We start from the raw sequence: 9217 nt of genomic DNA on the forward strand, positions 1-9217 counted from the left end.
GAGCTGAGAAGAAGGTATAACCTTTTGCTTTAGGATAGAATGTTCTATAAATATCTGTTAAGTCCATTTGGCTCATGACTTCTCTTAGTCTGTCTAAGTCTCTGTTTAATTTCTGTTTCCATAATCTGTCCATTGATGAGAGTGGGGTGTTGAAGTCTCCTACTATTATTGTGTGAGGTGCAATGTGTGTTTTGAGCTTTTGTAAGGTTTCTTTTACGTATGTAGGTGCCCTTGTATTTGGGGCATAGTTATTTAGGATTGAGAGTTCATCTTGGTGGATTTTTCCTTTGATGAATATGAAGTGTCCTTCCTTATCTTTTTTGATGAATTTTAGTTGAAAATTGATTTTCTTTGATATTAGAATGGCTACTCCAGCTTGCTTCTTCTGACTATTTGCTTGGAAAGTTGTTTTCCAGCCTTTCACTCTGAGGTAGTGTCTGTCTTTGTCTCTGAGGTGTGTTTCCTGTAGGCAGCAGAATGAAGGGTCCTCATTGCGTATCCAGTTTGTTAATCTATGTCTTTTTATTGGGGAGTTGAGGCCATTGATGTTGAGAGATATTCAGGAATAGTGATTATGCTTCCTGTTATATTCATATTTGGATGTGCGGTTATGTTTGTGTGCTTTTCTTCTCTTTATTTTGTTGCCAAGACGATTAGTTTCTTGCTTCTTCTAGGGTATAGCTTGCCTCCTTATGTTGGGCTTTACCATTTATTATCCTTTGTAGTGCTGGATTTGTAGAAAGATATTGTGTAAATTTGGTTTTGTCATGGAATATCTTGGTTTCTCCATCTATGTTAATTTAGAGTTTTGCAGGATACAGTAACCTGGGCTGGCATTTGTGTTCTCTTAGGGTCTGTATGACATCTGTCCAGGATCTTCTGGCTTTCATAGTTTCTGGCGAAAAGTCTGGTGTAATTCTGATAGGTCTGTTTTTATATGTTACTTGACCTTTTTCCCTTACTGCTTTTAATATTCTTTATTTTGTGCGTTTGGTGTTTTGACTATTACGTGACGGGAGGTGTTTCTTTTCTGGTCCAATCTATTTGGAGTTCTGTAGGCTTCTTGAATGCCTATGGGTATCTCGTTTTTTAGGTTAGGGAAGTTTTCTTCTATGATTTTGTTGAAGATATTTACTGGTCCTTTGAGCTGGGAGTCTTCACTCTCTTCTATACCTATTATCCTTAGGTTTGATCTTCTCATTGAGTCCTGGATTTCCTGTATGTTTTGGACCAGTAGCTTTTTCCACTTTACATTATCTTTGACAGTTGAGTCGATGATTTCTATGGAATCTTCTGCTCCTGAGATTCTCTCTTCCATCTCTTGTATTCTGTTGGTGAAGCTCGTATCTACAGCTCCTTGTCTCTTTTTTTGGTTTTCTATATCCAGGGTTGTTTCCATGTGTTCTTTCTTGATCGCTTCTATTTCCATTTTTAATTCCTTCAACTGTTTGATTGTGTTTTCCTGGAATTCTTTCAGGGATTTTTGTGACTCCTCTCTATGGGTTTCTACTTGTTTATTTATGATTTCCTGGAATTCTTTCAGAGATTTTTGCGATTCCTCTCTGTAGGCTTCTACTTATTCTCTAAGGGAGTTCTTCACGTCTTTCTTGAAGTCCTCCAGCATCATGATCAAATATGATTTTGAAACTAGATCTTGCTTTTCTGGTGTGTTTGGATATTCCGTGTTTGCTTTGGTGGGAGAATTGGGCTCCGATGATGCCATGTAGTCTTGGTTTCTGTTGCTTGGGTTCCTGCGCTTGCCTCTCGCCATCAGATTATCTCTAGTGTTACTTTGTTCTGCTATTTCTGACAGTGGCTAGACTGTCCTATAAGCCTGTGTGTCAGGAGTGCTGTAGACCTGTTTTCCTGTTTTCTTTCAGCCAGTTATGGGGACAGAGTGTTCTGCTTTCGGGTGTGTAGTTTTTCCTATCTACAGGTCTTCAGCTGTTCCTGTGGGCCTGTGTCTTGAGTTCACCAGGCAGGTCAGTTGCAGCAGAAAAGTTGGTCTTACCTGTGATCCCGAGGCTCAAGTTCGCTCATGGGGAGCTCCCTACGAGCTCTCTGCGGCAGCAGCAACCAGGAAGATCTGCGCCATCTTTTCCAGGAGCCTCTGTGCACCAGGGTTCCAGATGGCGTTTGGTGTTTTCCTCTGGCGTCAGAGATGTGTGCAGAGTGCAGTCTCTTCTGGTTTCCCAGGCGTGTCTGCTTCTCTGTTGGTTTATCTCTCCCTCCCACGGGATTTGGGTGCAGAGAACTGTTTATCTGGTCTGTCCCTTCAGGGTCTCTACACCAGACTTGTCAATAGAGACTCCAAAAGCCAGGAAATCCTGGACAGATGTAATGCAGACCCAGGATCCTATACCCAGCATAATTCTCAATCATCATGATGGAGAAACCAAGATATTTCATGAGAAATCCAAATTTAAACAATATTTTTCTCTAAGACAGCATAATAGATGATAATAGGAGGAAAACTCAAAGATAATGAGCTAAACTATACCCCCAAAAAGTAAGAAATTATTCACTTCGCAATAATTTCAAAAAGAAAAAAAGACAAGCACACAAACATAATTTCACCCACAATCAGAAAAAGAAACGAAAGCAGCAATCATTGGTCTTTAATATTTAACTAGTCCATCTGTCACCAATTCCCCAGCTCCTAGGGACCACTTTTGCCAGCAAAGTGTATACAAGAATGGGTCTATGGTTCTAGGTCCCTGTGTAGAAGAGGATTGATTGACTTACCTCGCTTTAATGTGCTGGTAGGCCCTTGGCTCTTGTGAAACCTGTTGCCCACCAAATTGGGATACTAGAGGTGTGAGGTGGAAATGGATATGTGTGGTTGGGGGAGCACTGTCATATAGGCAAAGCCGAACAGAAATGGGAAGTAAGGCTTGATGAGGGGATACTTGAAAGGGGGCCACAGTTGAAATATAAGTAAATAAAATAGCAAATTAATAAAATAGCCAAAAATAAAATAAATAGTAAAAAGGTAAAAGAAAAATTAAAACAAAACAAAACAAAAGAATTCCCTGTAGTGTATTGGCCTAATTCTGCTTCTATTTTAATTCTAATTTGGAGAACTCAAGACTGGCTAACCCCAATAAAACTGACCCTGTTCCCAGATAATTGTGATTATAAAGAAGCCAACAGTCAACAGCTGCACAGCAGAGAGATGGGGGAGCTGAACTTTGGGGGCTTTGCTAGAGAGGATCATGAGGAGGGAAGAAGGAAGAAGAAGCAGCCAGAGAATAAAGGAAGAACATGTGTGATGGAGAGAAGAGAGGAAGAGGACAGCAGCCATGGTTAAGGGAGAGGAGTGCCTGGTCCTGAGGGCTGTCCAAGTGGAACAAAGAGCAGCCAAGATACAACACAGTCAGTAAGAGTTGAGCATTATTGTTTGGAAAGTAGATCTGATACCATGGAGGGCAGGCAGCTGCCCAGCTACTGTGCTGACTAATCCACACTAAAAATAAATTTAACAAAATATGTATAACCAGTAAGACAGCTCTGTAGAGGATCCTAAAAGGAATACTTTAGTTTGAGGGAAGGATAAAATACCAGAGAACACAGGGGATAAATTTACAAAACTAGGACAGTTAATCAAAGAAGACTGTGAAAACCACAAAAATTTACATAATGACCAAATTTAATACATAGCTTTATAATAATAATTACATACCACTAAACAATATCTAGGATGATGGGGCATGAATTCTGCCATGGAATGAACTCAGAAACTTGGGGTTGGGAGAAAGATGCATGGTTAAATAATCCACCAGGTTCACATTGTGTCAGCTTGATTTAATTTAAGGACAAAGAAGTGGAGCATCTCTGATGGCTTTATTCTAACCCCTTGAAAGGATCCCTGGGATTGGGCTCAGTACATCACACTTCTTGCTAGGTCAGCGACACTCAAGGAAGCTTGAGATTGTCATAGCACAGTATTAGGCTAGATATACTGAGTAGATGATACTAAGATATTCAGATGGTGATACCTGTTTGCATGCATTTTTAATGTGGACCTAAGGAAAGAGAGATCAAGGTCCTCAGAATAGAAAGATCATTTCCAGTTTTTTTCTACCATTCCAGACTGAAAGACTGGTAGGGAGAGAATGGTAAATAATAAAGAATTCGTAGATGATGCTTTGAATGAAGTGTGGGTTTCTGTGCTGGTTTTAGACAGGGTCTCAAGTATCACATGTTGCCCTCTCCCTGGCTGACCACGTTCACTTTGAGCTCAGATAAACCTGCTTCCACTTTCCACTAGATAGACTTACAAGAGTGACCTCCAAGGACTGTGAGGACAGCATTAGCCTTTGACAGTTGAGGTGTGTAACCCACAACTATAGTTTTAGCCACGTTTTCCCATGTCTACCAGCTATTTCAGATTGTTGCTGTTCTATGCCTGACAATCAGGGACACAGATAAATAAACTGATAGAGAGCAAGGACATGGTGATGACATCCTTGCCTCTTCTGTATGTTCTGGATGAGGTTTGTTAAAATTCCAATATTGCAAAAAGCTTTATATAGGGGCAATCCCATTAAGGGTCACTATGCACTGTCCTATCTAAAATGTCTAATCAGAACTGAACACCAGACAATACTTCCTGCGAACTTCATATGAGAAGCTTAAGTTTTTTTGTGTTTTTTCCCTTTCTTTTTTCTCTCTTAATCTCTTTCTTTCTTTCATTCTTTCTTCCTTCGCTTTATAAGTTTAGAGGGATGTATTTTGGGCCATTGATATGCCCCTAATATCTTAGTTATGGATGTGATCGATCAGTATTAGTGTATGCATTCAATAAAATATCCATTTTTGACTAAGGTAGATGCTTCTGTGTTTTGTGGGGTGACCCATTGTCAATGTCTAGTGAGGTGGGGCCCTGGGTACGGTCGCATACCCCCAGGACACAGGGGGTGCAGAGCAAAGGCAGAAGCAACTGCACACAGTTGCAAGCTTTATTAATCCTTATAAAGCTAGGAATATGAATAACTACAATTTTCATTTTGTCAAGATTCCATAAGATCATTATTCCCAGGATACCAGGAACAACTGAGGGAAGACTAAACAAAGAAATACGAAAAAACAAAGGCTTCTTCTCAAAATATTCATATAACGAATCACCTCTCTTATTATAATCAAAATATACTCACCATTACTGAGAGAGCGTTAGAACCACTTCCACAGAAACAGGACACAGCAGAAGATAGCTTAAGGCCAAGTGAGAAAAACATTTTGTTCTCCAGGGTGGAATTCCAGCCCCTACGTGAATCTGTCACCAGGCCTTTCTTGACCCTGCCTGGGAGCTGCATCTCTATGTCTTAACAATTCCTTCTTTTTTCTTTTTTTTAAAAGTAATACTTTCCATGACATAGCTACATGTCCTTGGAGGGGTTTAATCATGTAAAAATAAAGCAACATAATACATAATGTACATAAGATTATGGCAAAACTAGCTCCTCCCAAGCTATGGAAAATCCTTTGAAGCCAAGCCTTGGGATCTAATCCTGTCAATTGATCAGCCAATAATTTCGCTATTTCCATAGGGGTAGTATCTTCTAGCTATTTACCAAAAGATATTCGAACATCATATTTCAAGGCATTAATTACTTTTGTAGCACTTTCATTACCTTCTAAATAGGCTTGAATTAACTTCCAATCATGTTCTGTATCATTATCCATATATTCATTAACACAAAAGTAGTAGGATTTCAATCATATCTTAAACCCTCATATTTTTCAATAGGTAACATCTTTCGACCCAACCATTCTACTGTTTGTTTTGAAACATCTACTTGATGTTGAAGTCTAGTATCAATTTTAGTTTGCTTTATCCATAACTCATGTGAATCTTTATGCCAGTCTTCAACAAAATGCTTTGTCTCCATAGATGTTTTTAATGCTATGCTGGAAATGGCTGACGAAGTAGCAACAGAAATAAGGCTTAAAATAGTAGCTACAATGACTCCAATAATTCCTTTACTTCTCTTCAGCAGATATTAAAAAAAAACAATAATCACATGATTAAGAGGATCTTGAGACCAATGACGTCCCAAATTAACAGGCATCCATACATATATTTTTGCTGCATATATTAATAGAATCTTGATTCATAGTAAACTGAACAGATAAATTAATACATGAATACAAATGACAGTTAATATAAGGAAATCCATTATTAAAATTAAATCTACCTATTAAAAACAAATATGGCATAGGAATACAAGTAGTAAGCTTTTCTTTCTTAAATATCATAAAATTATACTGAGAGGCAGATTGAGCAGGCCCAGAAAAGCTTCCATTAGCAATCACAACATCTTTTAATGCAGCGGCAGTCTTCCACAAATGAGCTTGGAACGCAGTAGGATCTTCCACAGAGGCCAGTCGATTATCAGCAATGCCACCATGTCCACATTCCCTCAGCAAGGATCCATTAAGAAGTTCATTCTTCTCTCCGTTCATCCTGGTAACATTTGACAAATCACAAGTGGTAACATTCCATATTGAACATGTATTAATAAATTGTCCATAAACACCCCAATTTATCTATTTATCTTGAATAATTTACAAAACATGCCAGGGCATTTTTCCAAATGCATGTGTGATATTTTAAGCCTATATAAGTAAATTGATCACAAATAGGATATACTGGCTCGCTAACAAACGTAATGCTATTCCAATTTTGGTTATAGACCAAGCTGACAATCCTGGAGCCTGTAACATTTATTCCAGGGAATAGTAAATTTTGATAACCCATTTGTGGGCATGATCTCTGTCCTAAACACAAAGGCATCATTAATCCAGCATAAGGAAAATTATACAAAGCTCCATCACGTCTATTCAAAAAGTTAAATTATTCCCAAGAGATGATAAAATGCTTGGGGTGATGTATAAAATCTCATCTGTTTCCCCCCAAGTAGCAGGTTGAAATAAAGGCGGATAAGGAATATAAGCCTGATAACTCACATTGGACGCAGCAGAAGAAACCGTGAGTAAAGCACACATTGCTAAGAATAAGTGCTCAGCAGTAAAGGGCTTTCCTGAAGGAGACAACATTTTTTCCTTTCAGTGCTTAATCGCTTCACCTGACCCCATATAGGTAATGGGCTTGTCACTGCACGGATCCTTATCCATTGTTGTTTGTGGACACTAAGAGAAACCAGGGCCTCAGTAATGGAGGACACCTCCTCATCTCCTGAGAACATCCATCAGGAGAAAATGTAGCTGGTTTAACTGGATTCCTTTGAGGGTAGGGAGCAGTTCTTATTATTCTGTGCTTGGATCCATCTCCTGGGTAACCAGAATTGTCTCCCATCCTGTAATGAGACAAAACCCTCTCCCCTATATACAATGATGTCCCTTCCTGCCATTCAGCATCTCTGTCAATTTTTATCCATACTGTCTGTTCCATGCCTTTTGGGGAAAGTTAACAAAGTGTCTATCTGCTCTTGATATAACTTCACCTTGTGGTAAATAAAGAAAATTAATAACATATAATGCTTGTGCCAATATAGCTCTGTGACTGGTCTGCAAACTCCATTCAGGCTGTGTAAGGTCATCTCTTTTCTTCCTTTTCAATTTTATAATTTGTCATTTCAGGGTATGGTGAACTCTTTCAACAAAATTTTACCTTGGGGATTGTATTCTATACCAGTAATATGTACAATATGATATCGTTGACAAAGTTGTTTAAGTTGATAAGAAATATATATATTTTGGTCCATTATCAGTTTTAATTTTAGAGGGCAGTCCCATAACAGCAGAAGTTTCCAATAGATGCTGTATAACATGAGCAGTGCGTACTCCTGGCAATGGTGTAGCCCACACAAATTATGAAAAATTATCTATGCTTACATCTATATGTGAAAGGCGACCAAACTCAGAAATATGGGTTATATCGATCTGACACGATGTATTAAGTTGCATCCTTCTGGGATTAATTTGAGATGGAATACATTTTATAAGTGAAGGCTTACAAATACCACAATTAGCAATAATTTGTTTGGCTTCAGAATAGGGAAGCTTATATTTAATATGTAAATATCCTGTATTGGCATGATTGTAACTGTTTTCTTCTGGGGTAGCAAATGCCACTAATTGATCTACCATATGATTGCCAAGTGTTAAAGATCCTGGCATTTTTGAATGTGATCTAATATGTGCAATGAATGTTCTAGAGTTTCATAATAGTAATAGTCCTTTAATATGTGAGAATAACAGTTAATATAAGCTTAGATGTAGAAACAAGAGCAGTCGCAATATTCTGTACTACTCCTACAACATAAGCTGACTCGGCTATAATATTTTTACATCATGAGTAAAATCCGGCAATACATTAATTACTGCTAATACTTCATTTTGCTGTACTGACCCAAAAGAAGATTCTTGTCCCCAAAATTTATCTTTGGTCCAATAAGCCATCTGTCTTAGATCTTTGGTCTTGGAGCCATCTGTAAACACAGTAATGGCAGATGGTAATGGATTAACGGAAATTAGTGTATTTATCAAATTTCTTTTTGTTTTCTAAAGCAATCCCACAATTTACTATGGGGAAAATAAAATCCAGTATTTCCAGTGTAAGAAATCATAGATAATTGAAAAACCTCAGATGTCTGCATTAAATATTCCACTTTATCTTTGCTTAATTGGAAAATAATAGCAGCACAATCATATCCTCATAGTGTAACAGGTCTTTGTATGCCTTGCTGAATAATTAAAGAAATTTGTCCCTCATATGTTGTTAATGTTTGGTTAAAGTTATATTTAATATATATCCATTCTAAAGGCAACTCATCCTGAGTGAAAGTGCCTGTAGGATATTCAAGATTATTTAAACATATAATTTAATAACTCTATCTGGATCAATACGTGCCAACTATCCATCTTTCCATTTTCAGAAAAGATATCCTACCATGCCTTCATATAAGCATTAATATCCCCAGCCTCCTTTATAGGTAATAATGCTCTCCTGTACTCTTCATTAGCATTTTCAAAAGCAAGCATTTGTAGCAGTTGTCCTCCAGCTTCCTCTCCTACCACTGTTCTTTCCAATGTTAATTTTAATATACATAAAAACTTAATATATGGTTCATAGAAAGCTACTACCTTTTTCAACCAACCAGTATCATCCTTTATAATAAGTCGGTTGGGCCACACCTTGAATCGATGCTGGCCTAATTATAGGAAAAGAAAAAGCAGGTGAATTCATCATCAT

This window comes from Rattus norvegicus, chromosome 19 (assembly GCF_036323735.1).
Source record: "Rattus norvegicus strain BN/NHsdMcwi chromosome 19, GRCr8, whole genome shotgun sequence".
Classification (NCBI taxonomy): Eukaryota; Metazoa; Chordata; class Mammalia; order Rodentia; family Muridae; genus Rattus; species Rattus norvegicus.